This window comes from Balearica regulorum, chromosome 1 (assembly GCF_011004875.1).
Source record: "Balearica regulorum gibbericeps isolate bBalReg1 chromosome 1, bBalReg1.pri, whole genome shotgun sequence".
Classification (NCBI taxonomy): Eukaryota; Metazoa; Chordata; class Aves; order Gruiformes; family Gruidae; genus Balearica; species Balearica regulorum.
Window position 1 is genome coordinate 70,540,218 of NC_046184.1, and position 25,197 is coordinate 70,565,414.

The following is a 25,197-nucleotide window of genomic DNA, read 5'->3' on the forward strand; positions in this document are numbered from 1 at the left end:
TCTCACGGGTTCCCCGTCCTGCACTTATGCATTGCTATTGCCACGTCCTTCTCCCTGGTAACAAAGGCTGCTGTTTGAGCTGCTCAGAGATGTGCAACATGAGGCTGTATCTCAGGAGAGGTACTAAGAGGCAGGTGGTACGATCACAGGCTTGTGGTGCATCTCGATGCAATCGCAGGCCTGGGACGCACCATTTTGGTACGGGAGAAATTCTGTTTTTAAACACCTCTTAACACATAGGGGTACCACCTGTGCAGCATACGCTCACATACATATATGCTCCAAACATGTGCACACCAGAAACAGTTACAGCAATTTACTTTCATGATATTCATATGATGACATTTGGTTAAAAATAAATGGATGTTTCAGTGAGAAACTGCCATAGAAGCAAAATGTATCACTATTCCACTATTTGAAAGTGTGAGAAAACTACTTCCACCTATCCCTCCCAGGGCAGGTTTGGGATTATCCCTGGTCCTCTGAGGCCTCAGACCAACTGCAGCTTTGTTAGTCCAGGCTGCCACATTCCACCTTTCTGAAACATTTTACATCTGGCTTCTTTTATACCTCCTGAATCATGAAGCGCAGCACATCTTCCACCACAGGAGGCAGACGATTTCTTTCTGCGCTTTACTTTCTCTCACACAAGACTTTGCAAGCACGTGCTCTCACTTGCTCTCAGGCAAGTGTCAGGCTGGTATTGGGAAAATGTACTTTTATGTCCCTGACAATCTAACAGTAGCATATGGCACTCCCTTGTTTCACCAGGAATCACCGAAAAGTATTTTTTGACAGTTCTTATGACTCAAGTGGAAGACAGAGGAAAACTTTCAGACCGTGTCAGCAGATGTTCCCTTGAATTCATGACTTGTTTCCTCATCTGGGCTTGACGAGCATAACCTGATAAGTGCTGACATTTCTCTACCCGCCAAACCAACCTACTGTACCACTAGCTTTTATGTTTGCGCAGGGGCTCAGCTTGAATCACATGTGTATGGTACAACGAAGAAATACATTAAAGTTCTCTCAGGTAAGCTGGTTCATCCACACAGCGGTGCATTGAGGTTTTTGGTCCAGTCCTAAAAGCAGCAATGCCTGGGCATCGTTATACCAGCACTGCTATGTTGTTGTTGTTTGTGCTGGCTTAGCCCATAGCTGCTCGTAACTCTTTCTGTAAATGTGACCGAGAACTCCCTTTGGAAGGGATCCACCTTCAACTCTGCAATCAAATACTGCACGCTGCAGGAGCGGACAGATTCTTACTGGGCAGGAGCTTACCAGAGTGCAAGTGCCTCGCTGCGTTAAACATAAAAAACCACAGGTCGCAAAACCCCAATCACCTTACAAACCTAGCACACAGCCGAACTAGGGTGTTAATAAACATTAAGGACATCAGCACTTCTGTTGCCATACCCCGATCTACCTCCTGGCCATTATCTTCTGTACCTCCTCCCTAAATCGTCACCTTTTTCTCTCCTCCTTGAACTGCTCACTTGCCATGGAGAATCAGGTCATGACGCAACGTGTTAGACATGCAGTAAGAATCCCTTCAATTCCACCTCTCTGGACTTTAAAAGTTGTTCTGCCACCTGCGTTTCCAGTCCACAGTTGATTTTTGCTTTCTGAAATGACTGTGCATGAAGTTTTATGGGGCTCTGTGGTTGCTAAAACATCTCAGAACCTTTGCCTTTTGCTACTCAACCCAGGTATTCAGTAAGAATCTGAGTACTTTCCTATCCTTTCCCAGGGAAGTAGAGGCAGGGGAAAAAAAAAGAAAAGAAAAAAAAAGTTGCCAAAACCCACCCTTTTCCTGGAAGTTGCACCAACCCATTCTCACCTATGAAGCACCGCAGGGAACAGCCTCTCAGATGTCTCCTCCCAAGCAGGCACAGCACCCCTGCGAGGGACAGGGAGAGGATGGACACACAGACTACACGGCTCACCTGCAAACTGCGCAAGAGCTGCCGCTACCGGTCATCAGAGCTAAAGCTTCCCCTGTCCCCCTGTAAAAAAAAAAACAACAACCCATGCCCTTGGTTGTTTAAAGCATTTAAACCTGTAAGCATTTTCAAACTTGTAACAGGAAAACTTTTCAGCAAAAAGCTTTGAAATTGAATTCCTTTTCACAAAAGCAACTGGTTTGGAGAAGTGACCACTGAAGGTAGACGGACCACCCCACCCCACATCACTGCAAACAGATTCTCAAAGAGCTTTGGCTCTGGATGGGCAGGTTCTTGATGTAACATATCCACTGGTCTGCTACTATGTTCTCATTTTGTATTTCTGTTTAAAATGTTAAAAAACTATGTGTCCTAATTCATAAGCAATGTGATAATTCTGGATTTTTCAAGCATTTGTTAGTACAAACAGAATTAAAATTCATTTAAGCTCAACTGCAAACAGAGATTGTAATAGACACTAACAACTCAGGTAGCAAAATAAATAACAATATTTTTCTAGGCTAACCCTGATGTTTGGACAGGTGTCTGGGATTTATATGACATGATGGTTACTAAAGTATTCACATCTGTGCATTAAAGCTGTCACCAACATATAATACTTTTCCCTCCTTCCTGATTTGGATAAAAACAGAAACAAAATACCCACTTGCAGCTCTCAGAGTTATCTCCTTGACTGATCACAGAAGTGAATAACCAGACTGATTTTTTTCTTCCAACATAAAATGTGTAAGTGATTAACAGCCCCCTGCACTTTGATACAGTGCTAAAAGGAGGTCTCTCCTGAAGACAAGACTTTTTTTTTTTTCCTTTTACAAGCAAAGGAAAAAAAAAAAAGAAGAAAAAGAAAAAAGAAAAAGAGAGATGGATTAAAAAAAAAAAAGAGCAGCTCTTTGAGGAGAAAGGGTGCTTTTAGCTTTGTTTCTCCATGCCTCTTTCATCACAACTTAAATTTACATACCATTTTTCCTGAGAAGTGAACAGGTGACAAGAAAACTAGTAGACTGATATATATCTAAAAACCATGTAAAACAAAACAAAAAACCCCACCCACATTAAGGTCAAAGCCTTATTCAGGAGACTCTCTACTCAATCCCACTCCTAGAGAGGCTGCTGCAACTCAGACTTCCTCAGTGCCCTTCATTTTGCCTTCAGCCCTGCACTTCCATTCATGTGGCTTCCACCAGCCTCGCTCTCCGTAAATTAGGAGTAAAACTGCCAAACAGAAGGACAGCAAAAGCGAGATTTATGAGCACCAAAGGAAAGAGTCCGACCCGGCCCCAGCTGGGAGCACTGGCTCACGGGGAAGAGGCAGAGCCCTGGTTCTCTGCTTCGCATCCCTTATTTATCCCCCCCCTCTATTTCAGTATAAACCAGCTCTGCTAAAACAAAACATGATCAGAGCCCATCAGGAAGGATTTGTCTCTTAGCTTAATTAATTAGCCAGCGTAATCACCTAATGTCTCCTTCTCCATTGGTTTTCTCTTTTTGTATCAACTTGTGGCTTAAGACTCCAGCAAATGCCATGCGCTCTTGATATTTTATACGTTGTGAGTTACTAACTACATGGATCTAGATGCATGTAAATCACCTAAAACACTCAGGCAGGCAGGAGTTGCTGATGGCAGAGCTGTAACTGCTGATACCTTTGACAGAGCAGAATTTTTAAGGACTAAGCAGAAGCAGATACATGGCAGCACCAGCTTAAATGTACCCTCACCACGCAGTTTCAAGATGGCTGTGAAACCAACAAATCTCTACAAAAATCCACACAGGATACTGTAATCTGCATATTTGCTGTGTACTGTAAAGTTATAATGTGTCACATTCAAATAAAAATAAATCAGAAACCATAGTATAGTGAGATACTTTGGAATAAAAGTAAACAAATGCAAACTACAGCCCTTTTATTAAAACAAGCACTTAACTAGTAGTGACAGAAGCTACATAACTATAAAGACATAGTAAGATGCTAAAACGGTACCCAATTTGTTCTTTAGCTCACTAAAATTAATTCTGGTGAATCCCAGTGCCTTGTGCATTTCGGTTCTAGGAGTGCTTTCATAATCCTTATAATCCTTATAAGCAAAACAGGTTTGAAACAAAAATGCTTGTAATGAGGAAGCACAATATCGACTGGCATCCCCACTCCAAAGCATCTTCAGGAGCATATTAATCTCTCCAAGACTCACAGTTGCTATTATCCAAAGCCTTCCTTTCTTGGTGTTTTGTGATTGAAAAAAGAAAAATAATAATAAAAAAAAGAGATCAAATTGTTAAATCTAGCTTTTTCTGCTTTATTCTCTTTAATCGCTTATTGAAAGGAATTCTAACTTCATGAATTTGAAGCAAGCATTCTTCAATGCCACATACAAATATAAATCCCAGAACACAAAGCGTGGTAACCAGAAGAAAAATAATAAATCAGCTTTCAGAAAGAGAAAAAAAGAAAAGAAAAAAAAGAAAAGAGTGTAGTTTTCCCACACGTTCAGGTCTCAAATAACTATTTAGCTACTTGAAAGCATCTCCTTAGCTCACATTCAGTACTTGTCTTTGCAAATTCAGTAAGAGCTTTAACAGCACACACTAAATAAATGCATACACTAAAATAAACCAAATTTCTCTTTCTAAAGCAAAGTAATTAAAATCACTGCTGTAAAAACTGCTTCAGGTAAGTCTGGTGAACTCTAAGTAGTATTCCTCCTTTGCACTAAAGGAAAATATACAATATTTTAAAAAGATGGAGGCTTTTCCAGGAAAGGAAGAGAGGGAGGCTGGGTGCTGTGGAGAAGGAATCTGAGGGATAGAATAAATCCAAAAGTAGGACATCCATCAGTGTTGCATCAGAAATAGTCATCACTGCTCACCAAGCTGCTGTAGCCTATGCACAACTAGTACTCTGAATTCATGGTAAAAGGCACTCAGACGCAGGGGAGCTGCAACTGGGAATCCTTTAACGTGGCTCAATATGCACCGCACATAGCTGTTACAGATTCAGGGCATTTTAAAAATGCATAGAAAAAAAATCTAAAAATCCTCTCAAAAACAGCAAGTAGGGTTGTTTGCAATTTAATAGATTTACTGATATGTTAAAATATTAATACTCTTTTAAACTATTTAACACAAATATTGTAAGATAAAATATTAAAGCATCAATATCAAACATACTGAACTATGCAAAATAAACCAAAAGTAAAGTACCAATATCAGGGTAAGGTGACTAAGCATAGTTTTTTCCCCAAAATTTTTGGAGGACATTGAGGTCAATGTACAAAATTTAAGAAAAAATAAGGTTATAATAAGCTGCAGTAGGATTTAACCTGAAATGGACAGGACAATCTGTATCTTTAAAACATTTCCTATTAATATCAATTTCACTTCTATTAAAACCTTAATCGTCGGTATCACTGGGTTTTTAATACAGAATTCGAACTTCAATAATGTTCTCCAACTGCCAACACAGGATCTGCTGAAGACACATCATTCTACAGCAATATTTTTTGAAATGTCACACCAACTATTAAAAAACCAACACGTCACGCAAAGCAGACTGTGAAACAAATGGGATTTTTTTCAAGTCTCTCCTGTGTAGTTTGAACCATGTTTTGAGTATAAGGATTTTGAGCAAAAAGCCATTTATGCTGAATCACAGTGTTCATTCCTGGGGCTGGCTGAACACAGGAGGGGAAAAAAGTTGCAGTCAACTTCAAGCAGTTTGTATTTAGCATCATGAGTATTCAGAAAGTTATTTCTTAGCAATTTGGTCAAACAGACTATGTGGTCAACTCACTCCTTTAATTAGATGACTAATTCTGAAGGTCAAACACTAATATCTAACAGCGCACTGACATCTGAAGGATGAAATGACTGCTTCTAGTAAATGAACTGAGAAGCCAAACCGGTCAAAAGGCAGGATCTTGTATTTTGGGGAAAAAAAATATTACCAAAAAAAATCTAAAATCTAGTGCAACTAAAAGGGCTAATGCCAAAACAGTGAAGTAATACTGCAGTTCAGTTCAGCGTGGCTCCACTAATTTCTCACGGGCTGATTCCAGGCGGTGAGCGGTTCCTACCCCGTTTGCCACCTTCCCTCCTAGGAAAAGGGGAGCGGGTAGCTGGGAGCATCCCTCCGTCCCACCTCCCTACAGCCCCCCTTTCCGAGCAAACAGCCTGGCACCCGGACCCGACTTGCTCCTCTCTTCATCCCCAGCAGGACCAAAGCTGGTGACAATATAGGTGGGGCCCAACATTTACATCCGTGAGTCACTGCCCTGTGACAATAAGCACGGAGCACAAAGGGACTCTCAAAACCCCAATCTCCGGATTGCCCAACCATACCACTACCGCTACTGAACCTAACCTACTGCTTCTCAAAACTCGAGTACAATTTTCTCACGTATGGTGGCAATCTTTTTTGCTGTATTCTTCGGCAACTTAGTTGCATGAAAAGAAAGCAGTGGTTGGTAGCTTTATCAAATTAGCACCTGTGTTTCCCCCACTGCAAAAAAGTAAAAGATACATGACACGAAACAGCTTTCAAAGTTCTGTTCGGCAAGAGAACTTAAAAAACAAAACAGAACCAAACCCACCATGATTTTCAACTTCCTCATTATCAAAATGACTGAGCCAAAGATAGCATGATTACAGATAGGTGGACCAAGCATAACTCTGTCTCTGCCGTTCACAAGATCAGAGTGCAAAGTGTTTCATACATTCTGGAAAGAGTTTCTATTATTGGAACACAGCAAGATACAGGCTGAACAAGGTGTCGTAAGTTACCTTGGACTTAGGCGTTTCATATTGCTCAAGAATATATTGATAAGTACTTTAATTCAACCATATTCAGTTATGAAAAAAAAGGAAAAGCTTACTGGAGAAACATAAGCAACAAACGGTAAATTAAGAGCAAATGTACCTGGATCCACTGAAATGTGTTTCCTGCTCTGGGACCAGAAGCCTCTCCCTTGTCTCTATGGGATGGGCAGCCGTTCTCTTCCTACATTTAAGTTCTTGATCTTGTTCCCCAATGATGTCATTAAGGGCTGGGAACAGGCAATGTGCCAGGCAGAAACTACCAGCTGAGCCCCAGCACGCTGCCCCGACTCACCGCCCACCGGTGCCCCTGATGGGACGGCCTTGGGCACGAGGAGCAGGCTACCCCGCTCACCTGCGGGAGATTTAGGAAGCCTGGCTAGGTGCAAAACTCTCTGCATCACCGGTGTTATACGGTTTAAAGTAAGAGCATGAGAGAAATGAGTTGGGTTTTTACCTCAGCGCAAATTAAAAATGTAGCTAGCAGGTGGCAAAGGGCTTTTTCCGCACATTGCCGTAAGGATGGGTGAAATGCAGTCAACTTAAAAGTCAACAGGATCTTTAATTAAGCTGCCAAGAAATTCTTGATCTCAAAGTCAACTTTGTCACTGTCATGGACACAGCAAAATGAAAACAAACATGCAGCTCCCTGGGCATTATCCACATTGATCACAACCGTTTATCGATATCCACCGAAACAGAAGGGAAGAGTGAAAACTACTCAGGGTCTTGGGCTGAGAGATCGGACCCCACAACAGGCACATGATGCCTGTGCCCGCACACCCCCATTCTGTACTCCTTCCCCAGTCCCAGTAGGGCCATGGCTCCACATCACCTCTTAAAAAGAGCTCCTCTTCCCTCCTCCCAAATTCATGGCTATCCTCAGTATCTATTGACAGACTTAAGTCCTATTTAAAGGTTACAGCTGAAACCAGTGACTGCGCTAAGTCAATGGGAAAACATTTGAATAATCTCTTAGGCCAACAGAAAAGCCCTCAGAGAAAAGGCCCTGCACGTTCCTACTTCCCACTCAATACCACTGATCCTTGATTTGCTCTGAACTGAAACAGAAGCTGCTCCTGCAACAACAGCCAAGCATCACACGTGATGGGCACAGCTCAACAAAAGCACAGGCATCACTACTCATTGCCACCTTGGAGATGTTCCAGTCCCACTTGCACACACCATCCCTAAAACAGGTTTTCTTGCATTAAAAAAAAAAAAGTCTCAAGAAAGACGTGTCTTATTCTCCCCCTTAACTGGCTTCTCTGTGGACCCCCACTAAGTCGTATCTCAATGACTCCTTTCCCCAGCCTCTAAAACCAGAAACATTCTTGCCTGCTCTCACCACAGCCAGGCGTTGGAGCTCCTCTCTCAATCGTTACGACAATTCAGGGTGAAATTTAGTATGGAAACATTATTTTATTACAGCACTCGAAACAAGCAATTCTTCACTATTCAAAAACAGTATCAGTTTGATTACAAATTATATATCCACTAGTAAAAGAAAATAAAAATAAAACCCCCATCCAGATCGGATTTAAGACAAAGTTCTTTCCTTCAATACAAAATTCAAAATTTTAAGTCTTCTACTGCAGCATCTGCTTGCAAGTCTACTCACAGCCTCTAAGCCTTAACTATATGCTGAAAGTTGTTAGAAGCAACATGCTTCATAACTTTTGAGACAAAATCCTAACGCTTACAAAGGGAATCCTTAGGATTAAGACTGTCTACTCACAGCTAAGCTCAACCTGAGATGGACACTGTTTTATCAACAAAATAAAAGTGCATAAACCTTGTAGTTTAGTGTCAGGAGAATAACTTGAAATGAAGCCTAAGTTTATTGCGATGATCATACTTTGATCACCTCAGAGGAATCAGATTCTAAAGGTCTACAAAGTATAGGTGACATTACTGCTTTAAATTCTCACAAAAATCTTCTTTCACAAGACACTTCACTGCTGATACGCTACAAAGCTCAAAGGGCCAGTAGTCTAAGATTTATCAACATTGTACACTACACACTAATTTTGTTACGTACTTTGACAAATGACAATGGAATTAATTGATATCCTCAAATAGCAAATAACACGTTCTTTCATAGTTAATAATACATTCTTTCAAAGCTCCACCTAAAACAGAAAAATATTTTAAGACACAGCCAGGCAGTACTGATACTTAAGATGCTGCTATACCTCTTCCCTAAATGACAAATAACTTTGCATATCAGCAAAGAGGTGTCGTCGTCTTTATGAGTTAAGTATCATATGAATTTCCTCATTGAGTTTTCCAAGGGCGTTAACCAAGAATTCTTTTATTTATTAAGTAAACAGTTACCTTGTTTCTGTGCAATATCTATCCATTGCATTATAATTTCACAGCAGTGAATACCATTGTAAAAGGGAAGAGGACAATCAAAGTATGGCTGCTCACAGTAGTTTAACTGAAGGAATCATGAATTTAGTATCAACAAAACACTAAATCACTGTATATTTCAATGCAAAGAAGGTAGCTTTACAAGGTAAACATCTAGACAATTGCTGCAGTCTTTTCAAAGCCTGTAAGATCGAGGTCAATTTTATTATGCTGTGATACCACAAACAATAAGGACTTTTAAAAGGTACACTTGCCTACTTAGTGTCATTTCTTAAGCATGCAACTTGAAAGAATAAAGAAAAAACACCACCTAAATTTATCAAGCAGAACAGAGAACAGTGAGGATTCCTAGTGACATGAATACTACTTGCAGGATTACATCTTCTAGTCTGCTTTGAAAAATCTCAATGCATATATTTTGGAACACCGTTGATAATAAAAACCAAGCACATAAAATCACTAACATGTATTATGCCAGAACTCTGTAACATTTCAATTGCACCTATTCAATCCCTACCAAACTTGTCAAAGTTTTTTTTTGGGGAAAACCCAAAAGGGGTTTTCCACATTTTTGTGAGCATCAGGAGCAGTGTATAATTCGATACCGTTCCTACAGTTTCCTACGTACACCACAGAGTTCATCTCACATTTTCTACTGACGGCACAGAGTCATGCTCTGGTATTTCGACAGCAAACAGAGCACCTAACGCCTGAGCGTGGAGCAAGTCAGAGCACCAAGTGACACCTCGTGCATATCCTGGACACAGCAGAAAGTCACAGGACACCCCCCTGCCCAAAGCTTCGCTTTGCCAGGCTAACCAGGTCTTAGGTACCAAGCCAGGAGACTAAAGGGTTGGTTAAAAACACCTGGGAAGTGGTGAGCTCATCTGCAGGATTTTGAGGAAAAGCCCAAAGCAGACAGCAGCTGTTCAACCCAAAGCTGGAGCATCAGAACAGCAACAGATTGCAGGAACTCCTCCCACTTACAATCACCTGTGGAACCACACCTCATCTCTAAGATAAGTTATAAATAGCACCTGAAAGGTTTTGCTGGTTCAATAACAAGAGTTTCTTTGCCAGCAAAGAAGGGAAATAAGCCCAGTGAAGAGAGAGGAGAGGAAGCGATTCCCCACATGTGCAGATGGAGCACTGAGAAGTTCAGCAAGGAGGAACTAACGGCGGGGAGGGAGCAGGGAAAGGGGACTGTGGCTTACGCCTGCATCACTAACTGTATTTTCCGTATCGATAATGCATTTTAAAAGGATGTTTAAGTGAAAATGTTTAAGTGATGGAAAAAATACATCCTTATGAGTAAAGATGAGCAGTGTCATTCCAAACACCTTCAACACCAGCCCAGTGGAAGACTTTTCTAATTTTTTTTTTTTTCCCCCCCCCAAATAATACAATCAGCTAGCGGCTGGCAAAGGGCTTTTTCCGCACATTGCCGTAAGGATGGGTGAAAGGCAGTCAACTTAAAAGTCAACAGGATCTTTAATTAAGCTGCCAAGAAATTCTTGATCTCAAAGTCAACTTTGTCACTGTCACGGACACAGCAAAATGAAAACAAACATGCAGCTCCCTGGGCATTATCCACATTGGTCACAACTGTTTATTGATATCCACCGAAACAGAAGGGAAGAGTGAAATGAGACGCTGTTTTTCTAAATGGTCACATGGCAGAAAGGGTATTTTTTCCACTCTGTTGTGGTTTTAAGACAAGTAACAATAATAAGTAGAAAGAGTGCTGGTCTGAATTTCTTTGGGCCTCCTCTTCTCCAAACAAGAATAAGAAGAATGAGAAAAAATTTAGCACCCATAGAGGAAATATTCTGGGCTTTTTTTTTTTTTTAAGCATAGAGAAAAGATTAGTAAGAACTATAAGGAAAAAATCACTTACAGAAGAACAAAAGAATCGTTTTATTTAAATGAGAAAAGCAACAGGACAAGAAATAAGAAAAAAATGAGCCCATCTTTGCACTATACAACCACAATGAGTCACATGTGTGACCCATCTGCTTTAATATTTTGCATCTGTTAGCAGCCAACACTGCATGGTTGACCACAAAATAAAGCAAGTGATCTTTGTGACCTTCATTAAGGATTTCAGACAGACAAAGTCCCTTCCTCAGCCTGCAGAGAGATAAGCATGGAAACAGAAGTAAGAACGATACCCTTCCTCTTTAAAAATCAAAACCTTCAACTGGTGCTTGCAGTTCGATGTTATAAAACCATACAGGTGTATCAATGTCTTGCCAGTATCCTGAACTTTACTCCTTCTTTTCACAGAAGGAATTTGTATTTCCTTATTTGTAATACAGACCATATTTTTCTACACTTCAGCTCTATTGCAGGAATTATTACTTGCCACCAGCCGCACCTTCCTCAAAGTTCACAGGTTCCTGAAGCTCTCTGGGAAGCACGTAACCCTACTCAACACAATTTGATAGGGACATATCAATACTGTGTAAGCTGTCAGCTGAATCAGATCCCTATTTATCAGCAATTAAGTCTACCAAGAAAGTAGCACAGCAGTCTCCTCTTTGTCCCAGCTGCTATTTAGCCATAGAAGAAAAAACATAGATGCAGCCCTGTGTTACACAAGGCATGTGTTGCACGACCTGTGTAAGAGCTATGGCATGTTAGCAAGGGCTCTTGATTAAGCTGCAGAAAGAACACGGACAGGGAGGAAATCGGGTGGATATTAGGAGCTTGGTAACCAGTCTGATGCCTCGCCACACGCCCAGCTTCAAACAGAGTGGCCTGTGCCACAAAAGCCAGCATTGCAGCTTTGCCTCGACCTAACTGTAGAGCAACTGAGGAGTGAAATGTAAGTCATGACAGCAGGAAAGCGGCTATTTTTTGAAATTGCAGAGTGTGAGTCAGCCGCCCCTCTCTCACTGACTAGTACGTGCGTTTCGGTGAGCAATTGCAGAGTGGAGACCAACAGCGGGCGGCACGACGCCGACGAGCCTGCGCTCCTTTCCTTAGAGGAAAACAACAGATAATTCCTAAGGCAGCTACCTAGTTACTTAACATGTACCACCCCAAAATGCAAGAAAGCAGATGGCTGGCACAGAGGAAACGCACACGGGTTTGGGTCTCTCAAAAACACACACACCACCGCAAGCACCCACTGCTTCAGCTGGATATTTAGTGTTTGACTTCCGAGGAGATGAAAGTAAATTGGCTCCAGGTAAATAAACTTGGTAACTAAGTATCCACAGTGTACTTAATTTTGGGTACTTACATTTGGAAACAAATGTAACCTTCAGCTCCTTGCTACCACAGGAGGGATGCTATTTGTTTACACAGCACACTGCTCTACGGTGCTTTCAGGGAATACTGTCGGAGAATAAATAGCACAGAGCAGCCTTTGACTTTCCCCTCTAAACAAATCTTCCCAGATGCAGTAAGAAATTCTGCATGGCTTATAGCGGGCTCTATTCCACCTCATTTACTGAAAGGAATTCCAAAAAAAAGGAAACTCTCCATTTATAACCTAGACTGCATTAAGAAGAAATCTTGTAGGTAAAGATATTGGCAACAATATATTACAATAAACATTTTCATAGTTTTACATTTTCTACACATCAGATTCATATAGAATATATTATTATATTATTATATTATATAATAAATAAAATGGAAGAAATATCCATCTCCAAATGACAGCGAGGAGTATTTCAGCTTCTGCCGTAAGAGCTACAATACAAAGTGAGGAACTGTAATAATGCCGACATAGGATTACCTACTAAGATATACTGCATGAAAATTGGGTTGCTAGCAATTTCAAAATGTTTTACTAATGATCACATCCGTATTGGCTCAACCATTACAGTTTCAGACCTTCACCAAGAATTGCAGCGAGTAACAGAGATTACAAAATTCTTCAGTCAGTGCTGTCTGTTCCTTACCCTGTTCTCAGCTCTGCCTTTCCAGGAACAAGGTATCTGTGCACGCCTAATAAAAATTAAACCAGATACTAGAATGTTAGTCACAGCTACTCATGAAAATTAGAAAAAAAATTAAAATTTTACACAGCGCTAATCATACTGCTCATGCTATGAATTTATCTCAGCAATGTAAACATTAAACCTGTATTCAGCCACAGATATTCACAAAATACATTATTCATCTAGTTTCAAGTGAGAAACTAAAGGTATAGAGTACCCAAACGCCAATCAGCTTTTCTGCTTAAAGCACACTATCGTGCCAAAAAGCTGATTTTTTTTTTTTTTTTTAAACAGTTCTAAAAGCCAAAGGAATAGAACCTGGTTTTCAAAATTAATCATTTCATCCCCAGTGATCAGTAGAGTCTAGACAAGGCACCGACAATTCCATTCATAACCCTCTCAGATATGAATGCAGCCTCCTCAGACCCCCCCGGCGCGGTGGGCAGGGCACACCCTGCCTGTCCGTACCGGGGAAGGACGGGGGAGCCGGGCGGGCTGATGCTGCCCGCAGACACCCCCCGAGCTTCTTCACGGAGACACCGCACCGCACAGCTCCTCCTGACGCAGGAAGCCCGTCCCTTTCAGCGTGCCCTCCATGTTCGCCTCCATTTCTCTACGTGGGAAGGGAAAGAAGAGTTTTCCTCTTTCCTCTCCTGCCAAATCCCTCCGTTCAGGCCCAACTCGTGAAGCTGGAAAAGTTGAAATCAGAAGCCAGCAGTTTTCAGAGGTCTGAGCGTTGCCAGCGAGGAGGGACGCATCCGTCTATGGGTTTGCAGAACAAGGCTTTTCACGTGCTCGCTGGTGTACAGCTTTTACTGCTTGTTAGGTTAAACGGTGAAGGACTGAATACTTACTCTGTGTCTGCAGCTAATTTACAGATACTGCATGTATATAATCTAAAGTCCCAAGTGGGCGTTCAGATGAATGCCAGGTCTTAATAACTGTATTTTAACTCTATCAAGTATTTTAAAGGAAGATAACAAGATACTGTCAGCTGTTAAGCAATGGCATTCCCCTGCTAAGTTCCCTGATTAAACACATGCAGGAAAAACAATGCACTCTATGGAAAAAAAGAGCATGTATCGACTCCTTCTGTCAGCCATATTTTCTTAACACAAGCCAACATCAATCAATCTCTTCACTCCATGTGCAATTCTCACCATCTCCATGTGGAACACGTTAATGAGTCTCCATTAAATAAAAAAAAAAAATCGTCTGTATTTATCAGGTACACAGCAATAACAGGCTCTAGTATACACACTGCTGCTTTCTATATGTTAAAGAAAAGCTAAGAGGTTCTCCTCCTACCATATGACACTTCATTTCAAAGACACTGTACTAGCTTCCACTGACATAAAATACAAGTTCACAAAGCCAGTCTGGGTGTTCTGTTTTGTTGTTCTGGGTTTTTTTTTTCCCCTCCTTCTCTATGCTTCTGCCAGCACTGAATTTAGTGTTAATTAAAGTGCGGGCTTGGCGCGGCACTAGGAACGCAGCAGCGATGCCGCTGCACTGTTGAGCAGTGCTTGCAGAATGCAATGCTTGCAGAACGCAACGGCAAAAAAGAGACGGAGAAGTTTATAGCGGAGGAACGCGGTCAGACGTCACCCACCGCGTGACGCCTCCCGCTGCCGCGGGCGACGCGGGCTGCCGAGACGACGTTTATCCGACCGCCGACAAAGGGTAGTCTCTGTGGCTGGAGACCACGGCAGAGCCTAGGAATAAAATATGGCCCTCCTACTATAGAAAAAAGAGTTTTGCAGTGGCAAAGGAGGCTGTACCATTGTTCTGCTCCTCCAAGGAAGGTTTTCTTTCCTAAGGTGAAATGATATAATGAGAATTGCATACTTGGGTAAACACACAATATTCCAATGAATAAGCTTCTGCTGGTAAGAAATGCTTTTCCGTAGAGCTATACACACACCCCAGCACAAGCCCAATCCTCCCACAGAAGTCTTGGTGAGGAACAAACTGGGAAGGAGGAAAACATGAGAAGTTACCTGTGGATAAGACCAATGGACTGCAGGCCACGAATCAGCTGGTTTCCATATCCAGTATGTAATTTACAGAGAACGTTACGGACCAAAGCTTTCACATAAAATTATGAGAACAATTAATGCAGTCAGCAAATGACCATTTGTTGCTCTCAAATGTTGCCTTAAATGCAGTTTGCAAAACAGCCTCAGCAGACATATTTCACCCTCCTCCGGTTACAAATGAAAATAAGAAATGATGCATGTGTACTGGGGAGGGGGGAACAACAAACAAACAAACAAAAAAAGCAGTGTTGTCTCCTTTTGCTGATTTGAACAAGCCATGTCTTTTCCTCTTCAGCTCATCCTCTGAAGAACATTAATCTGCCCCAATGCTACAACCAAAAACGTAAAGATCTGGTGATGAAGTTCATCAAAGGGTCAGGATTAAAAAAACAGCAGCAAGCATTGCATATGGTTTCTACAAAGCTTACTGCAGGTCATCTCCTAATTTCAGCCTACATCTGAACATCCCTCTGCACATGAATGCGCAAGTACTGCTTGTAGCCACTTCGCTCTCCTCTCAGCGGGCTAAATCACAGCTCTACAGATGAAGCTACAAGGTTATCCCAGAGCCCATCCGAGCACACTTCGTTTTGATTGTTTCTGTTCTTTTTGGCAAACAGCACCCAGATACTGCTCTGATGTAATCAGGTCTCCTGACAATGTGAAACTTGCACTTTAAAGAGCCCACTGACAGATGGATTCAATTCAAAGCATGACTATGAACAGCTGCTGCTGATCACCGGCTTGCAAAGTGAACTCATTCATCACAAAATATTTCAAAAGACTGAACTGAAACGGAACAAATGAATTTGAAGAAGTACGGGAGGTGCAGTGTTAGTCTTGGAGAATGTGTCAGATGTAAAAAGCACAGCTATAGTGCTGCTATTAATTTATTCCTGTAAATGCTGGCTCCACTCTATTAGCAGCATTGCCCAGATTCTCAAAAATCCAGGAGGGGAGCCTGAATAAGGTAAGAAGACGATGTAATTAAAAACTCCTTACTGAAGGTGATTTTAACTAAGTGAGCCACTAAAGGGAGCTGGCAGCGTGTTTAAAGCGTGCTGGGGAAAACTTCAAGATGACAAGCCTCAACAAACTGCTGGCGGGAGAGGAGGTCATTTCCCCCACTGCTCTAACTCAGCCAGAAGTGCCGTCAGTCGTGCAAGGGGGTCGCGCACTCTGCCTTCGCCTCCTGCGCTTTAAATACTGCGAGAGGCCTTGCCGCTCTTAAAACATTTTCATATTCCTCTTTGATCCTTCGGTATGGCTGCAGTCAAGAACAAGACAACCTTCAAAGTACGTAGCCTCACAAATGAAACCACCAGTTATGATGGTCTCTGAAGAGATGGGGAGCTGACACAGAACTGAGTAATTCACACTTGGGGTTTTTTTGGGGTTGTTTGGTTTTTTTTAAGTTCAGGAATTATTCAGCAAAAGTAGACATTTTAAACTTGACTGTATTTGTCATGGCCACTGGATCATCTCTGAGTGACTCAGTTTTCTCCAGAGTACTTCCCACAAGTTCTGTACGGGGCAGCTCCACAGACCTCGGGAACGAGGGTAACGTGCAGGGAACAAAATGCTACACGAGCTGCCTCAGGTGATCGTTCATTCTTGCCAACCCTCGCTAGGGTTTTCTAGCGGGGAGGGGAAACAAATAAAGTTTCCAAGACTTTCTTGAAGGCATTTCTTTACCTAGAAGTGATATTTATAACATCTTCAGACAACTGTACCATCAAGCTATACTTGTACCAGCGTGACTTCCTGAAGAAAGGATGTAAGTCTCATGTAGAATATCCATACATATATTCTAATTGTCACAGTCACTTTTGTATCAATATGCAGTCGTTACATCAGATTTTTGCATCTTAGTATGAAAAGCACACTCATCTATTTTAAGTTGTAGTAAGTTAATAATAACTTGTTGTAATATTTATTGATAAATGGAGAGTAAAATAAATAACACTAACCCACAGGTGGTCTCCGTATAGAAAATGTAATCTTTGTAATGGTAGAACAAAAAAACCAAGGAAGCCCTCTCAGATAATAGCATTTCCCTCTTTCCTTTTATAGAGTACCTTTGTCAGTCTATTTCTCTATCATCTACCCTTCCTCAGGCCCAGGTAACGAGACAGAACTCGGTGTCACAAGCTTGCGCAAATAAAGTGTATCAGCTGCTCTTCAACTCCCCTTCTGTGTAATGGAAAAAAGCTGCTGCTTTGCCATCACCCAGTCTCCTGCTAGCTAGTATGAAAGCAATGGAAGAAAGAGATCAGTAGATTAACATTATGTCAATAATTAGCTCCAAGACAACAGTTTTGTTATTTAACTGATTTTGGGGAGCAGCCGGCCATTGCCAGATACATGCTCTGATGCGGGGGTGAAAAGCCGTGCACGCAGCAGCATTGTTTTATATGCGAGAACCAAGGCACGCACGCACTCTTGCTCACACACCCTCCGCAAAGGTTATTCATCACCACAGCAACCTCTCAAAACAAAGGTGGAAGCCAATTCAAACAGCCGTGTTCCTCTGATGACAGAGGATGAAGGGTGCTCTCCGCCTGCACCCTTCAGGGGGCTTGTTTGCTTGGGTTTGTGTTTATGTCGTTGGATCTCGTTTACAAAATTAATTTTCGGCAGCCCAGCTTGCGTGCCCAGAGCAGGGAACGGACATACTTACGCATTAGGTAAAAAAATTCTTCTATAGCCCCAGTTAAAAGGACAGAGAAGAACTGGCTGACGTACAATTCCTTCTCGCCGCGTGGCTGAGCAAACGCCATACTCTCTTACACATACCCACCGTCACCTCACCTTCCTGCACTCTCCCCTACGTACCAGGAATAGCTGCTGCAAAATAAACACCCCACCTAAACCCAAGAAAAACCCCAACCTGTTTAACTGCCATTCCTTCCCGCCTCTCCCCTCAGCGCTCCTTTTCTTCACATCCTCTTTCACGCTGCGGGAGCTTCATGATTTTGGATACGTTAAGAAAATCCAACTGAGACAGTAAAATAATAGTAAACTCAGCACAAATGAAAGGCAGAGTGTCTCTTCTCTACCTAAATCCGGAAAGAACAAACCCCAACACTTCCCCAAGTCACTTGAGGAAAGAGATTATGATCATTTCTAAACATTTTCAGCTACAGGCCAGGAGGAAAAAACACTGTGTGTAATGACAACCTGTCAATACTCGGTGAGCAACGTGGCTCTCGTTTGTGACACTGATCCTTCGCCTGCAGAGCGGGGCACGTGGGCATCACCAGCCACACCACGCGCAATGACAACACTCAAATTGTCCAGATTTCTCTTATTTCTCCAAAGGCAAATCCCCCATCTGAGCAGCCAGGTCTTGATGTGAGAATGCCCTCCCTATCTTCAGGATTTAAAAGATAGGGTCACAATGTGTTTTGAAATACAGGATTAAAAAAAACCCCAATTGTTCCTATGAAATTTATTTTTTAAATGGAGAACACGGGTGACTGGGGCAGATGACACGGTCTCAAAGGTTAAGTCCCATTTACTCCCAGCGAGAAATAAGTTAAATTTTGCTGTAGTGAAACCACCAGAAATACCCATCTAACTGCAGTGATTCCATGGATCTAAGCAAAATGTATGCTAGCAAAAGAGTGGTTTGATTTATATCAACTGCTTAATCTAACATTTTTCTTAAGTTTCAAAAGAATCATTGACAGCTGACCATTAATCATTTGCAGGCTTATGATGGTTTGCAATTTCTGTTAGTGTGTTTCAGCATCCCAGCAACATAAACAAACATCTGGGGCAGGAGGTTCATTTACCTGAGTCTGCAATATTTGTATTAGCCAGTCACTTTGGTGCAATATTCCTCGGACACCAAAGGATGCCTATAATTAAGAGGAACTAGAAATGCAAAAAAAAGGATCAATAAAAAAAATGTACAAGAAAATTCAGGTTACAGATAAAGATTCAAAGTGCAGTTTGAAAAGAACACACTGCATTTGAAGGTAGCAAAAAGCAACAGAGCCAGGACTGAAAGCAAAGCGCAAAACGCCGTCTAACCCCAAGTGCAGGACACTCTCCACCTACGCTGGACTTGATGCCCTATGCTCTATTACTACAGCTCTCTCAGAAATACAAAAAACCTGCATTTGAGCTCGCACACATTTCTTAAGCGCAGCCATAGGCAAACCCAGCAAATTGGATGTATTCATAGCACAAGGTGATTTACATCACGGCGTAATCACTACTTGACATGATAAGCAGGCGTTGGCTGACTCAATCTTTATTTGTGCAGTGAATTTTCAACGCACCTTCCTGATGATCTTGGGTTTCGAAAGAAGTCTCTCCACGTGGAGATGCTTTCCCACCCATGCTACAGGGGAGCAAAGGTTTTTGCCTTCTCCCCCACGTTGGTATTCAAGCTTGTGAGTCAGACTGGGACCACAGATATGACAGACAACAACCAGTCTTAAATTTGGGACCTTCCTGACCAAGACATAGACACGCTTCCACTGTAAGAGAACAAATTTATCTACATGAAATTATTAGGCTTCTAGAAAATCTGTGGACTCTAACTTCTAAAAATTGAAAATACTTATTGGTGAAAAAAGTGCAGCTACCCCAAGCGATAATGATTTTAAATAAATAAATAAAAATCACTTCCATTACTACCTTGCTTTCTCTATTTCTACATACCCAGAAAATCAATTGCAACAATTTCAAAACCTTTCTCCTCCAAAGCTGCTGGAGTTAGCGCTAAAGTTGTTCTATTATTTAAGTGCTGGGGTTCAAAGCTCTCAAGCAGTATAAAGGAACTGCATCTACCTTCAGCGGTTCCCAAGATAGCAGCTGTTACACTTGAACTGAAGCGGGAAGAGCAGCAGTAATGAGAATGAAGGGAACTTAAGGACAGGTACCTTCCAACTTGCAAAAATACAATGGACACTCAACAATAGCACCAAATTTGCTTTTCCAAACTTTCCATTAATTAAAACCGACTTTTTTGGCCTGGTTTAATAGACTAGTGGACCTTGAAATAATGTACTTCAGTTCCTTGTTCTGCCTTTGCCTCCTCCAGCATAAAGTCAGAATTACCCTCATAATTTTTCAGGCCAGAGTAATTTTCCAACTCTGCTGCTAATCAAGTTAGCGTGTACAGCTCAGTTAGGCACTGGCCTCCAGGTTTTTGTCCAAATATTCCAACGAGCACTCTTAACAGCATGGTAAAAGCCTGAAAGAGCCGGACGAGAGCCCAGGATGTGTATTGCCCTTCCTACACCCATCCTTACAGGAGGCTCCTTCTACTTTCTCAAGAAGATAACTTAAAGCGGTTCTGCTTAAAGCATCAATCTTCAACTCTGATATCCACGGGAAGATTCAGTATCTGATGCTGAGCTGTACCGTGCTGATGCTGTAATGGGACTCTCTCCATGTACAGAGGGGCTACTTCCCCCAAATTTCACAGAGCTGTTGAAATGATTAGCAATAGCTAAGGGCACATATGTTGTTTTTAATAGCGAACGTGTGCTTTGCAGACCAGGCTGCATCTCATCAATAATTCCTTGGTGCAACACTCTTGGGAAGACAGCAGTCAGCCCAGCATGACAGTGTCTTAAATAAAGCAGGGTGTTACAAGGTGCAAGGCAGCACTCCACACATTTGCTGTCACAGAATCACAGCATTTCAGCTGCTGGAAGAAGCAGATTGCCATTGTTTTATCAAGGAAAAATCACAGATGGGAGAAACTGACTGGAAACCACCTTCTCAAAAAAAAAAAATAATATTGCTAGCTATTATCTTCTGCAGAGAGGGTATGTCTAGTATTGAACTGAAGACAGGATCACACTTAGGAGGTCAAAACACGCTCACTCTTTTCTTTACAAAGCATCTTCAAAAGGAAGCTGGGGGTGAAGTTCGTCTGCGCACAGCCACACAGATTTAAACAGGCGGAAAAAAAAAACCAAAAACCAAAACCCCATGCACTTACATAAAAGGCTTTGGGGAGTTTCATTTTCTATTCAGCTGGAAAGGGAGTGAACAAACACGCGTGCGTGCACACACACATACACACACACGTTTTTAATCATCCTCCTGCTGACAGCAGCCAGTCACTACTTCTGTTATCAGAGCCCCACAGCTTGTATTTCCAGGCTATGAAGCGCTAAGGCAGAGGGCACAAAACCTCCTCTGATTAAAAAGGCACGGTGATGTTGTCTAGTATAGCACACGAACCGCTATAGATTTGAAGTTTGGCCTGACCAGGATGTTACTCATTCAGTGGAGGGAGAGGAAAAAAGAATCCATAAACATACAAACAAATAGTAAGGATTTCCTAAGATTAGCTGGTAACCTGGATCACTCTCATCTTCTCTAAGTTCATCAATCACCTTCTGGGAAAAACAAGCAAAGCAGGCAAGTCTTTGCATCCAGAAACTTACCGTTTGCTACAAGGTACCAGTTGTTAAAGACAGAGAGAAGGTGTGCTTATGTACAACTCACCTGTGACGACTTGTGCTAACGTCCCACGCCTGGGTTTAAAACTTCAGCCCGGGTAGATGCTGTCCCTGCCACCGCTTGATGCAGCTCAAGTGGCTGGCATCTCTCCAGAGTCACTCAGAAGGCGGCTGCCCAACAGGACAAATCACTGGGAAAGATAGAAAAGAAACAGGCTCAGCTATGCAATTCCACTGCGCATTATGCAATCTTGATATGCTCTGACTTCTTAAACTGGGATTTCCCTTGCTGTATGAGAGAGAGAAGTACACTTCTGATTAGAGTTCATCCGCTACTCTCAAACACGGGAAATACCAGCAATATCAAAAAGAACTCCTCCGTACAGCTGACGGGAACCTCGTAGCCAGGATACCCGGACAACTTCCACCCAAAACCCTGCTTTCAAGCACAGTTTGGGGCTGGATCCCTCCTCAGGGTAGGGTGAGGAGTTTACAAAGCCGTGCACCTGACGGGCTCAGCAGAGCTGAGAAGGTTGCAAACCCGACGGGAACGAAAGCATAGCACATTCGTAGACGCATTTTGTAAAATCAAGCACGAGGATGGAGGTGTTGGTGAGAGAGGAGCCCCTTCGTCACCTCACACCCCTGTCCCATGGCTGAGGGCAAGCAGCCCAGAGTGGCTCTCACAAGGCACCAGCAGCCCAGCGTGGCCCAAATGGGAAAGAGACAGGACAAAACCTGCTTGTAGTGAGAGAAACTGGGGACAGCTCAAAAAACTCCCTGCAAACCAGCGGGGAAGGAAGATGCAGGAAAGGAAGAATAAGGTGAAAACAAAGACAAAAGGCAGAGGAAGGAGACAGCAAATGGCGTAATTTTTTTTTTTCTTTTTTAAAGGTGACAATTATGGTATTCTCCCATATTCTCCTCAAATTTTTGCCACTCCTCAATTTTGAATCTGACATTCAAGAATTCAGACAAGCTTAATCCTTTTCTATTTAATTTCTTTAGTCATATCCAACACTGTGTTCTAACCTGGCTGTACATACAAGTCGTTTCCAGCTTCATAGCTGCACCATCCCAGGGGCTGAACAGTCCTTTAAATTTTACCAAACCTGCTCTGTTTACAGTTGTGTACTTTTATGAGTGTCTTTGACACGTGATTTTGACAGTATCCCAATTCTGTGACTTCTACGAGAGGTTCCATTCCCCCTCCCTTACAGGGCCAGCCCTGCAGTGATGTTTTCCATTTCACAATAAATCCAATTAAAAATAATTAAAAAGGACAGATCGATTTGATATAGCAACAGAATTAGGAAGAAGCAGTAACAAGTCAATCCAGTAACAGGGCAAGTGGCGATAGGTCAATTCAGTCAAACTGAATTGATCCAGTAGTTGCATATTAATATAGGAAATAGTATATCGAGCTAGTGTATGTACTGAACCTTATCAAGTTGCTTATTAATATGACCAGATTACAGTGGTGGTTTATCTGTTAATTACCTAATTCTGCCAATACCTTAAAATTCTAACATTTCAAGGGGAGACAGGCAATTAATGGTTTGCTGACCAGGAACCCCACGCTGAAGAAAGGACGACACATGGGCACACCACATTAAGGCAGCACGGGCTGCCTTCCATCCATACCTCATTTCCCAGCCACGAGCCTCGGCCTTTCCCACTTCACTGGCCTTGGGCAAGACCCTCTACCCCTCCATGTCGATTTTCTCCCTTGCAAAACATGGATAAAGGTGACAGTTGTCTTCCTAAAATACGAGTGCAAGTGATGAGGAGCACTCTGAGAGCCAGGTATGGTTAGCAGCACATTCAATGCTTGCCAATACCCCGGGTCGGTGTGAGGTGAGAGAGTTGCCATTGATCGCAGAGGAACCAAGGTCAAATGTTGAAAAAGTGACAGACCAAAAAGCCTTCGGGAGCAATCGCGAGACCTTCGTGTGTAGGTCTCTATCTCTCAAAACGGCACGGGGGCAGACACAGCCACCTGAGGATATGCCAAAGAGGATAAAGGGACATGCTCAAAAGTTACCTCTAAATAAAACAGGGTCATCTATAAAGGTCCGAGACAGGGGAATAGGCTTGGCTGCATGCATACGTATACACACACATATATACGTATATGTATGTATGTAAAAAAAGAGGACAGACTACACCTTTTCCAACAGCAACTTGTGATCTCAGTAGCTTCTTACACAGAATTTAATTCTTCCCAGCGGTATGGAAGAACTAAAGACTAGCACACTCACTACTTCCAAGCTCCTTATCTCCAAAATTTGTGACAGGTTTTGGGATTCTCATCTGAAAGCCAATGTAAAAGAGAAAAGGAAAAAACAGATTTCACTGGTGAGTCTCAGAGCTCCTCCTTGCTAATGTGATTTTACTGTTTGCAGCCCTGGACATGAACACAGTTAATGAATAATGACTGTGCAAACAAAATATCAGATAATGATGGGAGGGGGAGGGAAGGTTGAAATAATTGTGTGGGTGGCTTGGATTGGATTTGGCATCAATTAGAAAAATTGATGCCCTTTTAATTATAGGAAAAAGGCTTTGCTAGAAAGATAAGACAGACGTGACAATCAAAACACTTTAGTCTTTGGATTTAAATGTATGGAAATGGAAAGTTCACACGGTTGGGGTTTTTCAGCGTGTTTTCTTTTTTATAATAAAAAAGTCCGCTCCTTCTCAAAAATTACCTCTGAATGCATGCATAAACCTCAGCTGACTTCAAAGCTGTTACAGCAGAGATTTGTTCTGCTTTTATCATTCTCTGGGAATATTACTTACTACAAATAGGACTGCCTCCTACAAGGCACAAGACATCTTTCATTTCCCTTCTAGTAAGGGCCCAAGTCAGTAGGAGTTATGGCCACTTAAAAAATCAGTCCAGTAACCTATCAACATCACTTAAGATCCTGCCCTAATTGGTTCCACTGATTATATTATCAAAAGAGGGCACTAGAGATTGCTCCCTGTTTGATAAAGGTTGCGCAGCACACATTTCTTTCCCTGCTCTTATTCATAATTCCAGCAACTCACGGCAGATTCTCACATGTGAGAAATGCTTAATATAAGCACATGAAATACATTGTCCTCACTACTCCTATAGTAACTCAGAGTAGCTTAATAACATCCTTTTAAAAAAAAAAAAAGTTAAACAAAAGTGAAAAGGACATCCATCTACAAAACTCGCGCACAATTCCTCAACTACCCAATAACAAATAATCCCTCACAGTTCTGGATGTTTTAATGCTGCTCTGTACTTCTCCAGCTCTTTTTCAGTAACACCAACAATCGCACAACCCATACTTACATAATCATTTCTACAATGAGATATAACCACTTCTGAAAATGTGCTATCTTATAAACAACATTTACTATCCTACAATTTATTATCATCATTTCTATTATTCAGTATTCCATCAACAGATCTCAAATAGTGTTTAGAAGATTTAATCTTATTGCCCAACTACCTCTGCAGATGTGACTTACAAAGTGAAAGCACAATTATACAAGGCAGAATTTATACAGGAAATAGGAAATACAATACTTAATCTTGCAAAATAACCAAGAGATAATTTAAAGTAAGGTATCTACAAAGAATACTGCC

The 25,197-nt window shown here is 41.9% G+C and overlaps 1 protein-coding gene across 1 annotated transcript in view; it reads right to left on the bottom strand.

The window, feature by feature from the left end:
- The window catches only part of EPS8 (EGFR pathway substrate 8, signaling adaptor), a 139,378-nt gene that overhangs the window by 84,077 nt on the left and 30,104 nt on the right, over nucleotides 1-25,197 (bottom strand). The window contains 1 exon segment of the mRNA XM_075757593.1: nucleotides 21,612-21,763. The gene's annotated coding sequence lies outside the window, so the exon portion shown is untranslated.